Raw genomic sequence first — 19,016 nt, forward strand, 5'->3', positions numbered from 1 at the left:
CAGTTATTGTCATATCTCCCCATAAACCCTACTTTGAGTGTGGGAGTGAGGGAAGGGAAAGAGGAAGGAGAAAAAGAAATAGAACTCAAGGAGAAAGGGAGGAAAGAATATAAATGTGAAAAATGAAATAAACACACCTCAGAAATACTAATGGCTAACACATTTTGAGAACTTACAGTGCCAACCATGCTATTTTGGTTTTAAATAGGTACACACATATTTAACACACTTACATTAATATATATTATAAATTGAACTTATTCTTTAGTATAACAAATCCTAAAAACAATATGAACTGGTAATGTATTGGTGGACTAATTAATGTTTAACAACCAACACTCAAGAAAAAAAGGCCTGAGTTGTAGTGTTTGCCTATTTCCATGGGGTTTCCCTGGTAGCTCAGCTGGTAAAGAATCCACCTGCAATGCAGGAATCTTGAGTTCGATCCCTGAATGGGGAAGACCCCCTGGAGAAGGGAGCAGCTTACCCACTCCAGTATCCTGGCCTGGAGAATTCCATGGACTGTATAGTCCATGCGGTCACAAAGAGTTGGACACCACTGAGCGACATACACTCCACCATAGACAATTTCAAGCTACCAATCTGATATCACTGAATATGGGACTTGGTCAGAAATTCACAGTAGCCCACCCTTATATGCTATTAGCACCATATAGATTAAATAACTGTAAATAATCTCAGAAATAAAGATAAATGTAAAACTTAGTAAAATAATTAAAAAGTAATAAGTTTTGAGTATTTGCTACCATTGATTTAATATGTTATTTATTAAATTATATAAAAAATTTTAATACAGGCTCTCTTTAACAATGACTTGCAAAATTTCTGAAAAGGTAACAGTTGGCTTTTTCATGCCATTGCTTATGAAATAAGTACTCTTATTATCCCTGTTTTATGTTCATGGGAAAATGAGGCAGAGAGAAGTTTAGCAATTTGTCCAAGTTTCCCTAATTTGTGAATGACTGAGCTGAGAGGTAACAAACTGGCTCCAATGCTTCTCTGCTTCTCTTCTGGGGAAAATGTAGACAAAACAGCTCCTGGTGACCCCAAATTCATCTCTATGTACATGCTAATTACTGGTTGTGGGAAAAATTATTTTGTAGCTCTCTAGTGGGGAGGGTAGTTTTAAGAAGGGTTGGATGACTCTTCAGCCTGGATGATTAGAAGGTCGGTGAGAGGGAATCCCCAAATAGCTAAAAAGGACTGCTTCTTTCCTCTGCCCCCAGGAGCGGGCTGCATCTGAAGCCAAGCTACAATGCAGAAAATTGTTGAATATTCTTTGAGGAGAGTAGCAAAGTAAACTTACTCTTCTTCTTAAATTAACATAAACATGAGATGTCATTTCTGGCTAAGATGAATGAATTTATAGAATTATAACAGTCTTTTGGGCTAAAGCCACATTTTCTCCAGAATCCTCACAGAGATTTCTGAGAGGGTCATAATTCTCAATGAGAAAGGCACAATATTTCGGGGTGAGTGAGGAAATGTTGCCATTCAATCAAAGAGTTTGTTATGAGAATTAAGTAAACATAGATGGTCATCACTATTACCAACACTAAATTGACAACAGTAAATTACTTTCATTCATGACTTTTGATGATTCTCATTTTGTGTATATATTTTGAAATTATTATTTCAAAATTTAGAACAGAATAATATATATCTTACAGAATAAGTCAAATACTTTAGAATAGAGCTCTAATATTAAGCTTGATATTGTGTATAAAATTTTCTTTTCATTATATCTGCACATTTTAATGATCTGTAGCTCATAAAAGCAATTTATATCATTAAACTACTTTTTTGCTATGACATTTTGTGATGAACTAATTAATAACTTTAGACTCATAAAGTGAATATCTCAGTGAATTAATTTTATATTTATAACCTATGATCCTAGGCTGCATATTTATGAAACTTAAGCAAGTAAAAAAATCCATATTCATTTTTTGACAAAAATATAATCACTTCAAAAATTATTTGAAGTGAATACATACATAAAAACATTCATTGCTTGAAGGATAATTCATTTGCATTATGAATTTATGAAGATTGTGCTTCCTGTGGTCTCCATGGTAACAATAATAAAACAAGTTAACTGAAAGAGGTTTTTCTTAATCTCCATAAAAGGGATTAAGGCCCTTTTATAACATACTCAAGTTTGAAGCCATCAAATCAAATTTACATTCAGTCAGCTTCAAAGATTAAAAAGGTGACCAATACACTTGAATGTGATTTTCAATAATCAAACAACACAATTATCAAATTCAGCACTAGGCATGTTTCCTTCCTAGTATAAGGATAAAAACAAAGTTATAATCTACTTCAAATATCACTAAACTATTCACTAATACATTTGCTTAATGAGCCTATAGCCTCGTTAATTTTCTTATTCAGGTTGTCAGTTTTCATTCTACTAATGAATATTGAACATACTGATTGATCATGAGTTCTCTGGCTGCCAGAGGTGGAGGCCAGGTCATGCTAAAGGCAATGGAAAGTGAACTCAAAGGAGAGTTGTAAAGATGGCAGAAGAGCTCTCATCGTGGTATGTAGGCAGTACTGTCAGTGGACTCAGGTAAATCTTAGCCCCTGCTTCAGCTCCTGTATATCCATTTTTCCTCTTTCGTGCTCATCCACAGCCAGTGTCTGCTCTAAAGCCTTACAGAGTCACATAACATTTGAGACGTCTCAGTAACAACTCACTAGCCAGGCAAGGGCTGTTTCATGATCAACAAAACCTCTGGTCACACGGCTAAGCCACAGCTCCCCATCTCCCTTGCACATGACTGAGCTATGGCCGAAAGAGGGCAAAACTACGCTGGCCATTTCTAGGCCTGACCTGCAAACTTTCTATGTGATCATCCGTACACATTTCGATGTGAACCGAGAAATCAGATCCTAGTGAGTCGCAGCCACAGGCCCTGAACGGCCACACTGAAGGCCGTCCTCCAGTCCGGAACGCCCTCATTAGATTTTAGAAGAGAGCGAAAACAAACCTTTCTCGTGTTAAGCCATTGACATTTTGAAGTTTGACTGTCATAGTAGTTAGCCTTATTTACTCTAGTGCAATGGGGAAGGGGAAGTAGTTTTATACAATATGAAATTTTTTATTCTTGATGCCTTTGGCAAGGCTGCCCCCTTTTTGTTAAAGCTACATTAATGTTTTCAGTGGAGTGACGACCCATGACACTTAGCTAACCAATAGCTATTTTTAGTAGGAAAACAAAAAGTATTACAAAGGCCCAGTGAATTGGAAAAAAGTACAGATAAAAATACAAAATATCTGACTTCTGTGATTGCATTGCATAATAATACATATACAAATCATGAAAAACATATACAAGTAGTAATCTCTTTTCAAATAATGAACAGATAAATAGAATCCAACATTTAACTGGTGAAATTTCCACACAGAAGTCGCTGCGATGAGTTCACACTCCTTTCCAGGGCCGAATATTGTAACGTCATCCATCTAACTCACAAGGTTCTTGAGAGTCCCTTGGACTGCAAGGAGATCAAACCAGTCAATCCTAAAAGGAAATCAAGACTGATTCATTGGATGGACTGATGATGAAGCTGAAGCTCCAATACTTTGGCCACCTGATGCAAAGAACTGACTCATTTGAAAAGACCCTGATGCTGGGAAAGATTGAAGGCAGGAGAAGAAGGGGACGACAGAGGATGAGATGGTTGGATGGCATCACCAACTCAATGGACATGAGTATGAGTTTGAGCAAACTGGCATCATTTTCTGATAGTGAAGCACAGGGAAACCTGGCATACTGCAGTCCATGCGGTTGCAAAGAGTCAGACAAGACTTAGCAACTGAACAACAGAATATAGAAAGGAAACACAAGTAAAAAGATACTTAGGAAAACTTTATCATTTATGAGGTCCAGCCTTATGAGATTTCCAATGAATCATGTAGCCCTGTGATATTTCCACATGATCACTGCCCCATTTCAGATATATATAAAAGTCACACACTGCCACAAAGCTGAACAGTAACCAGTATTGCCTCCATAATCTCTCACTTTTCCCATTATATCTTTCAGACTGTTTTTAAGGGTTTTTTTGTTTTTTGTTTTTTTGAAATAAGGAAAAATGCTTCTTTGTTAGGATGGGTGCCTTCTGCTACTTTGAGGCTTTAGATAATAGCATTATTTTCTAAAGATGAGCACTTTGGATTGCAAAAACTAATTTTTCAATGACATTTGATTTTACTTATTTTCTACACATGTACATGGACACCATTATAATATTATTCTTGTCAATTACACAGTGGCAGGGAACTTAATTTTCTTTTGACTAGAGAAGTCTATAAAACACTGGTGAAAATTTGACTTTCATTCATAAATTATCTTTCCTTGACATACAGGCACAATGGAAAGAAGGTTTTGAGAGAATGGATTAAACATGATAATTTGGAATTAGGTTCAAATGGTGACTAAATGGGGAAAGCGATAAGAGGTTGGGCCAACACATCTGTTAAGTCCTTAATAAACTATTTCATAAGGCCTGTAAGGACTAAGCTCATAGATATTATAATAACATCTAAACCATGATATCATAGAGTGGTTAATTCTTCTAAAAAAAAATTAAATATTTTCCCAGTTCTGACAGTCTATGGAACGAAGTTGTTAATCCCCAGGTGTTAAAATCCAACTGACCTGGTTTGAATCTGGTTTCTGCTGTTTATCCGTGTCTTGGGCATTTTGTTTCTTCTCTTTCAAGACTCAGATTTTTCTTCTGCAAAAAGGTTAATAGTGTTTGCTTCCTCTGGCTGCTGTGAAAATTAAACAGCACAATATCTGGACACCTCTTCATCTGATGCCTTGTACACAGTTATCATACAATACATGGCTGTGGTTTTGATATTATTGTTGTTATTGTTACTATAATACAGGCAATAGGCTAAAATTGCCACGTGCAGGGCCATAGGATACTAGTGCAACATATTAACCTATGAAGTGAAGCTTTTTCTGTCTTCTAAAACCTGTTTCCAACTGAAAATATTTTTCAGGCTTTTTCATTGTGATAAAAAGAAGCATCCTCTGCCACCTAGTGGCTCCTTATGACCAGTCAAGAAAAAACAAAAAGACACCCTCCAATCCCCACAAGAGCCACCATATTTATTTTAACAAAGGAATCACGCTCTAGATTTTCAAAAGAAACAAAACATAGTAGAAAAAAATTTAATATATTAAGCTGAATGTATTGGATTTAATATATTATTTTTTCTTAATAATTTTCTATTGATCAAATTGTGTTTCATTATTTAATTACTAACAGCATCCGTGCAGAATGACTGGGAGCCTTTATGGCTTTTAGGGGCACAAGTAAATTCCCTAGTTTCTTCATGATAGAGGTAGTACATAAACATAAGGAGTTCATCTTCAAGCTTTTAAAATACAAATATCACAAATGCTGATTTTTTTTTTAAATGTGAAGATCTCAGGGGACTTCTATTTCTATTTCTTAACCTGTAAGAACATGTTTCTTAAAATTATTATTCTTTAACTAAATGTATCTGTTTTACATAAGAATGATAGTTCACCAGCAAAGGAAACAAGAAGAGTCATCTATGGAGAGGGGACGCTGGAAGCAAAAGCAGTATATGTGTCACAGCAAGTTCTGGAAACTGCAAGTAGTTCTACATGTCTGGGCTGTAAGGTTCATGGTGAAAGCAGTGGGTCGAAAGGTAGGTGAGGCCAGATTCCCAAATGCCTGCCATGTGATGTATCTGGATTTACATCTGTGGGATATTAAGATGCCACCACAGATCTTTACAATAGAAATTGTTCTTGTTGTTTAGTTGCTAAGTTGTGTCTGACTTTTTGTGACTCCATGGACTGCAGCCCTCCAGGCTCCTCTGTCCATGGAATTTTCCGGGCAGAGTGGATTGCCATTTCCTTCTGTAGGGGATCTTCCAGAACCAGGGATTGAGCCCACGTTTCCTGATTGGCAGGTAGATTCTTTATCACTGAGCCAGCTGGGAAGCCCCACAACAGAAATTAGATGAGGCTAATAGAAAATATTGATAAAGACGAAAACTACTAATGAATAACTACCTCCTGTATACCACACCCCTTTTGTTCTAAATGTTGTCTCAATCCTTAAAATAGCCCATGAAATTCTCCCCCTCCACTCATTTTACTTTGTGGAAAACTGAGGTTCATGGAAGTTAAGTAACTTTCTTGAGATCACACAGTCAATAAGAGAGGAAGTTTGAATTGAAAGATAATCTATCTCTAAAGAATGAGTCCATTCTAGTAAACTAGAATATGCCATGCATCCTGAATATGGCCACATTCTCTTAGTTTGATTGACTTTTTGAGAATTGGGGAATATATTTTTAAGGTGAAAGTTGTGTCTTTAAACATGTTTGTCCACCACTAAACACAGTAAGTGTTCAAATGCTTGCTGGATGACTCAATACTAGTCTCTAACTCTGGAAAGGGCAAGTGGAAGGCATCAGAGTGAAGCATTCTCAGATGTTATTATATTTTCACCCAGTTGCTCACAAATGCACAAGGAGGCATTGTTTGAACAAACTTCCTAGGTCTTCTGCCCCCCCTCATATAATAAATCATGTGTTTTGAGTATGTATTGCATATATTAACTCATATAAACCTCACAATAGCCCAAGACTGAAGCACCGAGAGATTGTATAACTTGCCTAAGATCTCAGGTCACTGAATGGTAGAGATAGGATTCAAGATCAGGAATCTGACTTTCAAACCCTGACTCTTAAGCACCTTGCTATGCAGTCCCCACTGTGCTAGACCGCCTCTCAGTCAAGACTTGTTCTACTCAATAGGATTCAGCAGTATAGTCATCTCCCAGAAGGACAGCAGACACATGGGTGGCCTGTGGGCAGCCCAAAGGAAGCAGACTTCTACTGCCCACCACTGTGCTCCAGGGTTTCCTGCCAAAGGCTGAGTGAGGCTCAAATTCATCTTCTGTCCTGCAGAACACAAGACCCTGCTGTCTCTGCCAAGTCAAGTCCCCTGCAGGGCTTCCTCTCGCAGGAGGAAAGGTTCCTTTTCCTAATTTACATGAAAGCACCAGACAGGCCAGCAGGCCAGCATGAGATTCTGACTTGCCAGGGAACAGTGGGTGTAGACAGAGGTAGAGTGAGTGTGTGGAAGAAATGACTAATCTTCCAGGAGAATTCCAAAAGTTGAAAAGTCATAAAACATGATCCTCTGCTTCAAAATTTGGTCTAGAAAGATTCAGGGCACTGCTCAACCATTAAAGGCTCTTTAAAAGTCAAATCTTGAATGAACTTAAAATGACCAGTTTATAATACATTCATCTGTCCTGAGGAAAGCGTACTCATTTGGTGGGGAAAGACCAATTTTCAGGTAGGACCCTTTGGGAAAAAAAAAAGACATTTATAGGAGACAAATCCTCCCCTTGCACTTTCCAGTTTCATTACTTGTCAGAGCATTTCAATTATAGCTCCACAATTACAGCTTTTCTTTAAAGTATTACTGCCTATTTCCTACAAATAACAAAAGAGCTTGAGAAGAGTCAAGTACCATATTCCACATGGTGCTGTGGTGAAGAATCTGCCTGCCAATGCACATGATGCAAGAGACTTGGGCCTGGAGTAGGAAATGGCAACCTGCTCCAGCATTCTTGCCTGGAAAATTCCATGGACACAGGAGCCTAGCAGGCTACAGTCCAGGAGGTCACAAAGAGTCAGACATGACTGAGGGACTGAGCAGACACACAAAGTTCCATATACATGTGAGATATTAAGGTGGTCAGGGATGATGGGAAGGATGTAGATGATGATGAGACTGACATCAGCTAAGGTTTATTGAATTCATGATGTGGTAGGTCAAGCAATGTGCCGAGTAACTTGCATGTATTCTTTACTTTTTAAACAAATATTTATGAAACATGTACTCTAAGCCAGGCATACTTCTAAGCACTGAGGATAAGGTAGTGAATGAAATATGGTATTTACGGACTCACATACTAATGAAGGAGAGCCACATAAATCAAAATAGGCAAACAAATATATAATAAAGTGTCAAGTAGGGATAAGTGCTATAAACAGAAAAATAAAGAAGGACAAAGGAATGAAAGGAATGGCCAGGAAGGTCTCTGAGGAGGTAACATTCAGGTAGGGATCTCAATGAGGTGAATAAATGATCCATGAAAACATACAGGGAAAAGATGTTCCACGTAGAGGTAACATCAAGTGCAAAGGCTCTGAGAGAGGAGAGAACTTAACACGGGTGAGCAGAAAGGAGGCCAGGGGATAGAGTGGAGTGAGGAAGGGAGACAAAGAAACCAGATCAGAGCTAGATTAGGTAGTGGTGGTGGTGGTGGTAGTAGTGGCTAAGTCAGTTAGTAGCTAGGTCTGGACCTGATAGATCAATTAAATTCCAAGTCTATGGGAAGCCACTAGAAGATTTTAAGTTATAAAATGACATGATCTGACAGAAAGGACTATTCTGTGGTCATTAACTCATTTAATGCTCATTACAAACCTATGGGATGGATCTACCATTTCCATATAACAGATGAGGAAACAGAGGATTAGAAAGAGTAAGTAGGTAGGCAGTGCAATTAAAAAGAGAATGCTTGTCTATCCAACCCCAGAACCAGGCTCTTAGCCAGGAGACTTAAGTCATTATGACCATGAAAGTGGAGCTATTAGGAATGGGAGTCAGCCTCCACAATGGCCCCCAGTGATCCTTGTCTATGTGTATCACTGTCTTGGATGATTCTCTCTCACTTTGAATAGATCTGTCCTTTAAGACCAGTGGTATATTGCAGAAGCAACCGAAGTGGCTTCTAAGGCTAGATGATAAAAGGCGTCACTGGTTCTGGCTTGCCTTCTTGGATGGCTTGCTCTGAAGTCATGAAGTTTATGGAGAGACTTACGTGGAAAGATGCTAAAGCCCAGTCAGCACCACCTTGCAAGTACACGAGAGCCATTTGAGAAGTGGCTCTTTTGGCACCACTTAAAACGTTCAGATGGCTGCCATGGTCAACACGTCGTCAGTCACCGCACGGAAGACTCTGAGTCAGAACCACCAGCGGTTAAGCCACTTAGGAACTCTGAGACGGGGAGACATAGACAGAAACTCTGAGAGATCATGTTTATTGTTTTTAAGTTACTAAGTCAGTTCAGTCGCTCAGTCATGTACAACTCTTTGCGACCCCATGAACCACAGCACGCCAGGCCTCCCTGTCCATCACCAACTCCTGGAGTTTACCCAAACTCATGTCCATTGAGTCAGTGGTGCCATCCAACCATCTCATCCTCTGTCATCCCCTCCTCCTCCTGCCCTCAATCTTTCCCAGCATCAGGGTCTTTTCAAATGAGTCAGCTTGTCGCATCAGGAGGCCAAAGTATTGGAATTTCAGCTTCAGCATCCTTCTAATGAACACCCAGGACTGATCTCCTTTAGGATGGATCTCTTTGCAGTCCAAGCGACTCTCGAGAGTCTTCTCTAACACCACAGTTCAAAAGCATCAATTCTTCAGTGCTCAGCTTTCTTTATAGTCCAACTCTCACATCCATACATGACTACTGGAAAAACCACAGCCTTGACTAGATGGACCCTAGTTGACAAAGTAATGTCTCTGCTTTTTAATATGCTATCTAGGTTGGTCATAACTTTCCTTCCAAGAAGTGTCTTTTAATTTCATGGCTGAAGTCACCATCTGCAGTGATTTTGGAGCCCCCAAAAATAAAGTCAGCCACAGTTTCCACTGTTTCCCCATCTATTTGCCATGAAGTGATGGGACCGGATGCCATGATCTTAGTCTTCTGAATATTGAGCTTTAAGCCAACTTTTTTTACTCTCCTCTTTCACTTTCATCAAGAGGCTCTTTAGTTCTTCTTCACTTTCAGCCATAAGGGTGGTGTAATCTGCATATCTGAGGTTATTGATATTTCTCCCCGCAATCTTGAGTCCAGCTTGTGCTTCATCCAGCCCAGTGTTTCTCATGATGTACTTTGCATATAAGTTAAATAAGCAGGGTGACAATATACAGCCTTGACACATTCCTTTCCCTGATTTGGAACCAGTCTGTTGTTCTGTGTCCAGTTCTAACTGTTGCTTCCTGACCTGCATACAGGTTTCTCAAGAGGCAGGTCAGGTAGTCTGGTATTCCCATCTCTTTCAGAATTTTCCACAGTTTATTGTGATCCACACAGTCAAAGGCTTTGGCATAGTCAATAAAGCAGAAGTAGATGTTTTTCTGGAACTCTTGCTTTTTTGATGATCCAGCGAATGTTGGCAATTTGATCTCTGGTTCCTCTGGCTTTTCCAAATCCAGCTTGAACATCTGCAAGTTCACAGTTCACGTTCTGTTGAAGCCTGGCTTGGAGAATTTTGAGCATTACTTTGCTAGTGTGTGAGATGAGTGCAACTGTGCGGTAGTTTGAGCATTCTTTGGCATTGCATTTCTTAGGGACTGGAATGAAAATTGACCTTTTCCAGTCCTGTGGGCACTGATGAGTTTTCCATATTTGCTGGCATATTGAGTGCAGCACTTTCACAGCATCATCTTTTAGGATTTGAAATAGCTCAACTGGAATTCCATCACCTCCACTAGCTTTGTTCATAGTGATACTTCCTAAAGTCCACATGACTTCACATTCCAGGATGTCTGGCTCCAGGTGAGTGATCACACCATTGTGATTATCTGGGTCATGAAGACCTTTTTTGTATAGTTCTCTGTGTATTCTTGCCACTTCTTCTTAATATCTTCTGCTTCTGTTTGGTACATACCATTTCTGTCCTTTATTGAGCCCATCTTTGCATGATATGTTCCCTTGGTATCTCTAGTTTTCTCTAGTCTTTCCCATTCTATTTTTTCCCTCTATTTCTTTGCACTGATCACCGAGGAAGTCTTTCTTATCTCTCCTTGTTATTCTTTTTAACTCTTCATTCAAATGGGTATATCTTTCCTTTTCTCCTTTGCTTTTCATTTCTCTTCTTTTCACAGCTATTTGTAAGGCCTCCTCAGACAGCCATTTTGCTTTTTTGCATTTTTTTTTCTTGGGGATGGTCTTGATTCCTGCCTCCTGTACAATGTCATGAGCCTCCATCCATAGTTCATTAGGCACTCTGTCTATCAGATCTAGTCCCTTAAATCTATTTCTCACTTCCACTATATAGTCATAAGGGATTTGATTTAGGTCATACCTGAATGGTCTAGTGGTTTTCCCCACTTTCTTCAATTTAAGTCTGAATGTGGCAATAAGGAGTTCATGTTCTGAGCCACAGTCAGCTTCTGGTCTTGTTAAATCTGAGGTAATTTGAGGCAGCAATACATAACTAATATATTAGAGAAAGCCAGGGCACAGCCAAAAATAAAATTAAAACAAAGCAAAACTAAACAGATACTCCTATGCTACTGGGTCCAAGTATTATCTAGAATGGAAAAAGGAAAGCATATTGGTATATTGACTTGTCTTAAATTTTTTTTTTTTTTTAAATGACAGTCCTAGTCTATTCAGGCTGCTGTAACAGAACACCACAGACTTGATTTAAATATTAGGCATTTCTTTCTCACAGATCTAGAGATGGGGAAGTCTAAGATTAAGATGCCAGCAGTTTGGATTCTTGGTAAGGACCCTCTTCCTGGTTTGCAGATGGTTGCCTTCTTGCTGTTATCCTCACATGACAGAGAAAACAAGTTTCAGTCTCTCTTCTTCTTATAAGGGCACTAATCCCATCAAGGGGGAGTTCCATCTCCATGATCTCACTTAAAACACTTATTTCACAAAGGCTCCACCGGGGGGTGGGGCAGAGTCAGGTGGGTTAGTGCTTCGACATATGAACTTCGGGGAGACACACTCAGTCCATAACAACCACCAGTGGTCATTTTCCATAGTTACTGAATTTCAGAGTGAGATTTACATGTAACTATGATATTTCTGTGGACACATATGAAACTTGACACTTAACTTGCTATAATTAACATAATAGGTAAAAATAAGTTAAGAAGCAACATTGCTCTATATTAACTGCCAACTCTCACAGGCAGGGCAATTGTGAGATCCACGGTATGGTCAAACAACCATTTCTGTCATGGTTCAGTTCAAGCATTTCTTGTTGTCCTGAACTGCATTATTTATGATCCTTTCTATGCCTTGAGCCATCTGTGTGGGAAAAGCTGCTACTTGTGTCAGAGATTTTAATGCTAAGTGAACAGACTTCTCTTTTTCCTCCTCAAATAGCCAGACTTCAGAATTTAACTCTGGTAGCTATAGCTTTAGCTTTCCTTGTGCTTTTGAACAATTGCAATAACATATATTAAACTAACCTTGAGCTACAAGTACTCTGCGACCTGCCTAGTAATTATGTCAGTGGTTAGTAACTCCTTAGGTGGCCAGATCTTCATTTGTTAACTCTAATTTAGGATTTCACATGATAGTACTCCTTTGAAAAGCTAGAATTTTCTCTAGCTAGGTTGAAACATTTTATGCATGAACATTATAAAATATTTAATAAGCTTCTCTAAAGTTAAATTTTAAAGCCAACCTCATAAATTTAGAATGATCCTTACTTTTGCCTTTCTGTATCCAGATGGGAGAGGAGAATAATTAATCTTCTTAATCTTGACTTAAAGAGCTGTCAGACCATCTGAGGATGTTAGCTCACTGTTAGCATATCAGTAGTTGTCGGAGAGTTTGACTAAGCTTCTCTATAATATTGCTGCCTCGGCATCCATTTTGTGTGACCTAGCAGCCTGTGGGGCCTTGAACTAACACTAGCCCCTCCTGTGAATGTATACCATAGATAACAGCCCTGTGGGTCACAAGTGAATGTAAGTTACTGATATGACCCCCCTCCCAGTGGCCCTTGTGATAAATAGTCCCCCTCATCCTCTCAGGGGCTTTACTGTGTACCTCTTAGATAAGACCCCTGTGAACCTTATCAAAACCCTGCTCTTCCTAGTTCAAATTGCCCAGGAATCCCAAAGCACTCTACCCCAAGTCCTGCTTCTCTGCCTGCACCCTGCCTCACCCTTCCTGTGCGGGCCCTCAAGGCGTGTTGCATGCTTCCTTCAGGACTTGTGAGTAATAAACTTCTCTATGTCCATTTCCCTAGTGGTCTTTGGTTGGACCAACAGCAGCTAACCATCCAACACCCCAGAACTCTAGTAACAAAACCATAGCAGGCGGCTCTATTAATATTAGACAAAACAGACTATAAAAGAATGTTGGCAGATATAAAGAGGAAAGTTTTCTAAAAGAGTCAATCCTTCAGAAATACATAACAATTATTAAGATATAGAAAACAGAGCCCACAAATACATGAAATACAAGCCCTCAGAATTGAGGAGATAATAGTTGGAGACTTTAATACCACGCTTTCAGCAACAGAAAGAACACTATTAGGCAGAAGGTCAGCGAGGAATTAAAAGACTTGGACAACACTACACACCATCTTGACCTAAAAGACATCTGTGGAGCACTCTGCCCAACCACAGAAAAATGCAAATTCTTTTCAAGGGCTGGAACATTCTCTGGAATAGATCATATACTAGGCCAGAAACCAAGTGTCAATAAATTAGAAAGAAGTGAAATTACACAAGTATGCTATTTGATCACAATGGAGTGAAACTCTAAAGTAATAACAAAGAAATTTGGGAAATTCAAAAATATATGGAAAAGAACAACAAACTTATAAATAAACAACAAAGACATATCAAAAGGAAAATCAGTAGTTTGACATTAATGACACGAGGGACACTATATAACAAACATAACAAAAGTTATGGGATGCAGTTAAAGAAGTGTTGACAGGAAACTCAGAGTTCAAAGCCAACATTAAAAAAAGAAGAAACATTGCAAATCAATAACCTAGTCTTCTACTTTAAAATACTTTAGGGAAAGAGGAAAAGCAAAAAAAAAAAAAAAAAAAAAATTGAAAGCATGCAAAAAGAAAAAAATAATGAAAAACAGAATTAAAAAAAAGAGAAAACCAACAAAACTAAAAGTTGGTTCTTTGAAAACATCAACAAAATTGACAAACTTTTAGCTAAACTGACCAAGAAAAAGAGAGAAGGCTCACATTACTAAAATTAGGAATTAAAGAAGAGACATTAATATTGACCTTACAGATTAAAAGGATTATAAAGGAATCCTTTATAATCTTGTAGGCCAACAAATTAGAAAATTCAGATGAACTAGACATATTCCTAGAAAGACACAAACTACCAAAACTGACTCAAGAATAAATAGAATATCTGAATAAATCTATAAGAGATAATCCACAATGAAAAACCCAGTTCCAGATAACTTCACTGCAGAATTCTACCAAACATTTAAAGAGGAAGACAACAGAAATTCTTTATGAATACTTTCAAAGAATAAAAAAGGAGGGAACATTTCTCACCTCATTCTATGAAGCTAGTATTAGCCTGATAAAATGAAATAAAAACATCACAAGAAAACTATAGACCAGTATCTTTTGTGAATACAGATATATTGATTTTCAACAAAATGCTAGCAAACTGGATCTAGCAATACACACACACATACACACCCAGACCCCTAAATACCATAACAATAATAGAGATGAAGAAATCCGATTTCATAATTGGATCTGCCGCTTTAATCTTTGTATTCTATTGCTTCTGCTACAAGTTAATCACTAAAGGGGTTTTGCTGATAGCTTAAAGTATACACAATGACCCATCTTCAGGGAATGCACCTCCCATGCCTGAAGGTCAAGCTAAAATTCCTTTCTTTAAGCTCACAGTAAATAAGCAAAACAGACCCATCTGTGAATGACTGTAGGCAGTTCAGTTCAGCCGCTCAGTCATGTCCAGCTCTTTGTGACCTCATGGACTGTAGCACGCCAGGTTTCCCTGTCCATCACCAACTCCCGGAGTTTACTCAAACTCAGGTCCATTTTGTTGGTGATACCATCTAACCATCTCATCCTCTGTCCTCCCCTTCTCCTCCTGCCTTCAGTCTTTCCCAACATCAGGGTCTTTTCTAATGAGTCAGGTCTTCACATCAGGTGGCCAAAATATTGAAGTTTCAGCTTCAACATCAGTCCCTCCAATGAACACCCAGGACTGATTTCCTTTAGGATGGACTGCTTGGATCTTCTTGCAGTCCAAGGGACTCTCAAGAGTCTTCCCCAACACCACAGTTCAAAAGCATCAATTCTTCGGCGCTCAGCTTTCTTTATAGTCCAACTCTCATATCCATACATGACTACTAGAAAAACCATAGCCTTGACTAGACGGACCTTCGTTGACAAAGTAATGCCTCTGCTTTTTAATATGCTATCTAGGTTGATCATAACTTTCCTTCCAAGGAGTAAGCATCTTTTAATTTCATGGCTGCAATCACCATCTGCAGCGATTTTGGAGCCCCCCTCAAAATAAAGTCAGTCACTATTTCCACTGTTTCCCCATCTATTTGCCATGAAGTGATGGGACCGGATGCCATGATCTTAGTTTTCTGAATATTGAGCTTTAAGCCAACTTTTTCACTCTCCTCTTTCACTATCATCAAGAGGCTTTTTAGTTCTTCACTTTCTGCCATAAGGGTGGTGTCATCTGCATATCTGAGGTTATTGATATTTCTCCCGGCAATCTTGATTCCAGCTTGTGCTTCCTCTAGCTCAGTGTTTCTCATGAGGTACTCTGCATATAAGTTAAATCAGCAGGGTGACAATATACAGCCTTGATGTACTCCTTTTCCTATTTGGAACCTGTCTGTTGTTCCATGTCCAGTTCTAACAGACTACAGCTTGTCTAACTCAATGAAACTAAGCCATGCCATGTGGGGCCACCCAAGATGAATGGGTCATGGTGGAGAGGTCTGACAGAATGTGGTCCACTGGAGAAGGGAATGGCAAACCACTCCAATATTCTTGCCTTGGGAACCCTATGAACAGTATGAAAAGGCAAAAAAATAGGACACTGAAAGATGAACACTCCAGATCAGTAAGTGCCCAATATGCTACTGGAGATCAGTGGAGAAATAACTCCAGAAAGAATGAAGGGATGGAGCCAAAGCAAAAACACCACACAGTTGTAGATGTGACTGATGATAGAAGCAAGGTCCAGTGCTGTAAAGAGCAATATTGAATAGGAACCTGGAATGTTAGGTCCATGAATCAAGGCAAATTGGAAGTGGTCAAACAGGAGATGGCAAGAATGAATGTCAACATTCTAGGAATCAGCAAATTAAAATGGACTGGAATGGGTGAATTTAACTCAGATGACCATTATATCTACTACTGTGGGCACGAATCCCTTAGAAGAAATGGAGTAGCCATCATAGTCAACAAAAGAGTCCAAAATGCAGTACTTGGATGCAATCTCAAAAACGACAGAATGATCTCTGTTCGTTTCCAAGGCAAACCATTCAATATCACAATAATCCAAGTCTGTGCCCCGACCAGTAACACTGAAGAAGCTGAAGTTGAACTGTTCTATGAAGACCTACAAGACCTTTTAGAACTAACACCCAAAAAAGATGTCCTCTTCATTATAGGAGACTGGAATGCAAAAGTGGGAAGTCAAGAAATACCTAGAGTAACAGGCAAATTTGGCCTTGGAGTACAGAATGAAGCAGGGCAAAGGCTAATAGAGTTTTGCCAAGAGAATGCACTGGTCATAGCAAATACCCTCTTCCAACAGCACAAAAGAAGACTCTACAAATGGACATCACCAGATGGTCAACACTGAAATCAGGTTGATTATATTCTTTGCAGCCAAAAATGGAGAAGCTCTATACAGTCAGCAAAAACAAGACTGGGACCTGATTGTGGCTCAGATCATGAACTCCTTATTGCCATGAGGTATAAATGGCAGGTATTGCTCCATATTACATATAAGAATATATTTGTGTCCTTTTTACCAGTGTGGCCCATACTTTATAGTAAAAGCACAGCATATCTATAATTATAATTTTACTCATTAATTCATTCATTCAACAAATATTTATTGGACATTTATTATGTGCCAGGTTCTAATGTGACTTGGCATTAAACCTTGTAGATTTCAGTAATGAACAGAACAGAGAACTTTCACGTCTTATTGTGTGAGAAAAGAAACTAGAGAATAAACACATATGCAAATCAGTTTAATACTACACAGAGAATTAGCATGGACAAATATGATGGGTAATGTGATTCACAGGCTGATAAGTTAAGAAATCTGTTATTGAAGCAACAGATGATAGAAACTTGAACCAGGCTATGGAGATATAAAGTAGAGAAGGTAGAGTTCATTGGACTTGCTGATGGAGTACATAAAGAGTATGTGAAAAGAGAACACTAATAAAGAATTAAAATGTAAATTTTTGCCTTGTACAACCAGATGGACCTTGGGGCTCTTAACTGAAATGTAAAACTAGGAGGAGAATCTAGAATTTTACTTTTTGACCCTGTTATATTTAAGCTACACATTAGATATCCAAAAGATGTTCAGCAAAGAGTTGAATATTGTTGAAAAAGAAATATCTCAAAATGGAGTTATTTGTCCCCCATGACAGCAAACCAGGCTTGAAGTGGCAATCTCATGATAAACACCTTGCCAGTTCTTTTCCCCTCTAAAAGCCCTGAAAAATAATACTTTCTTTACGTTTGCTAATAACTCCCTCGTGTCACCCTTCTTCCTACAAAAGGCTTCTATTTTGTACAACCTGAAGGAGAGCTCTTCTAGCTGCTGGATGGGATGCTGTCTGATTCAAGAATCACCTAATGATAAAGACAGATGGATCTTTAAATTTATTTGGTTGAATTTTGTATTTTAACAATATACATGTCTGAAGGTGAGCGAAAGGTGAGAGCTGGAACAACAGGCATATTGATGGCTTTTTAAAGCCAGAATTACGGTTATCTGGGGGCTTCGCTGGCGGCTCAGAGGTTAAAGCGTCTGCCTGCAATGCAGGAGACCTCGGTTCGATCCCTGAGTTGGGAAGATTCCCTGGAGAAGGAAATGGCAACCCACTCCGGTATTCTTGCCTGGAGAATCCCATGGACAGAGGAACCTGGTAGGCTACAGTCCATGGGGGTAGCAAAGGGTCGGACACGACTGAGCGACTTCACTTTCACTTTCAAGGTTATCTGGAAGAGTGTGTGGATATAAAAAGGAGGGGGCCGGTACAGCATCCCAGAGCAAGCCAATGTCTGGAAGTCAAGTACTGAAGGACCGCCAAGAAGTTTCAGAAGGAGCAGCTATGAGAAAGCGGAGGGGCGGGGAGGGGGGAGGGGCGGGGAGGGGCGGGGAGGGGCGGGGGGGGGGCGGTGTAGGAGCAAATGAGGCACCACATTGCACCTTTCAAGAAAAGTTTGTGACAGAATGCTGCTGGCAGTCAAGTAAATTACTAGTGCCCTACAAAGGGCACCTAAGGGGTGGGGAAATTAGCCAACTGAATTGAGTTTAGGAGGGAATGTGAGGCCAGGAGGTGTAACGGCAATTATTCAAATATTTCCATTTGACTGATTAATACTTTTTAAAGACAGCGCCTATTTTGACTTGCATTTGTATTTACAAATGCTTGGGGAAAAATCTTAAGTATTTGTTACAAACCTATGTGTCTTGTCCCATTTTGAATTTCTGATCTAGTATTTCTGTAACTAATGATTTACAAAAAACTGAGGGATAACATTCTAAAGTGCATACAAGTGCCTGAAACATGTACAGGTCGATAGTTTTTAACATATGTGTACACCCGTGTGTAACTACTTTTCAGACCAAGATATACAATATAAAGGGAATCCATGAAGTCTCCCTTATGCCCCTCCAGTCTCTCTAATCCTCCAGAAGTAAACAGATATTCTCTTATAAACATCCATTAGCTTTCTTACGAAAATTTTCAAATGAAACAAAAGAAAACTCTGACGAGCATTTAATTGGAAACTGCTTTAGTTTAAACTTACCAACTGTATTCAGTAAGTATAAATACCAAACATTTGGCGCCAAAATCCTGATGCAAATTTTTAAGCCTTTCCTCTCCAAAGTCCCGCCCCATTTTGTAC

At 39.0% G+C, this 19,016-nt stretch overlaps 1 long non-coding RNA gene across 1 annotated transcript in view; it reads right to left on the reverse strand.

Moving 5' to 3' along the window:
• LOC139035498 (uncharacterized) overlaps positions 1-4,822 on the reverse strand; it is a 36,930-nt gene extending 32,108 nt beyond the window's left edge. The window contains exon 1 of the long non-coding RNA XR_011488081.1: positions 4,695-4,822. This is a non-coding gene — a long non-coding RNA (uncharacterized lncRNA). The remainder of the gene's footprint in view (positions 1-4,694) is intronic.
• Positions 4,823-19,016: the final 14,194 nt, after the last annotated feature.

This window comes from Odocoileus virginianus, chromosome 6 (genome assembly GCF_023699985.2).
Source record: "Odocoileus virginianus isolate 20LAN1187 ecotype Illinois chromosome 6, Ovbor_1.2, whole genome shotgun sequence".
Classification (NCBI taxonomy): domain Eukaryota; kingdom Metazoa; phylum Chordata; class Mammalia; order Artiodactyla; family Cervidae; genus Odocoileus; species Odocoileus virginianus.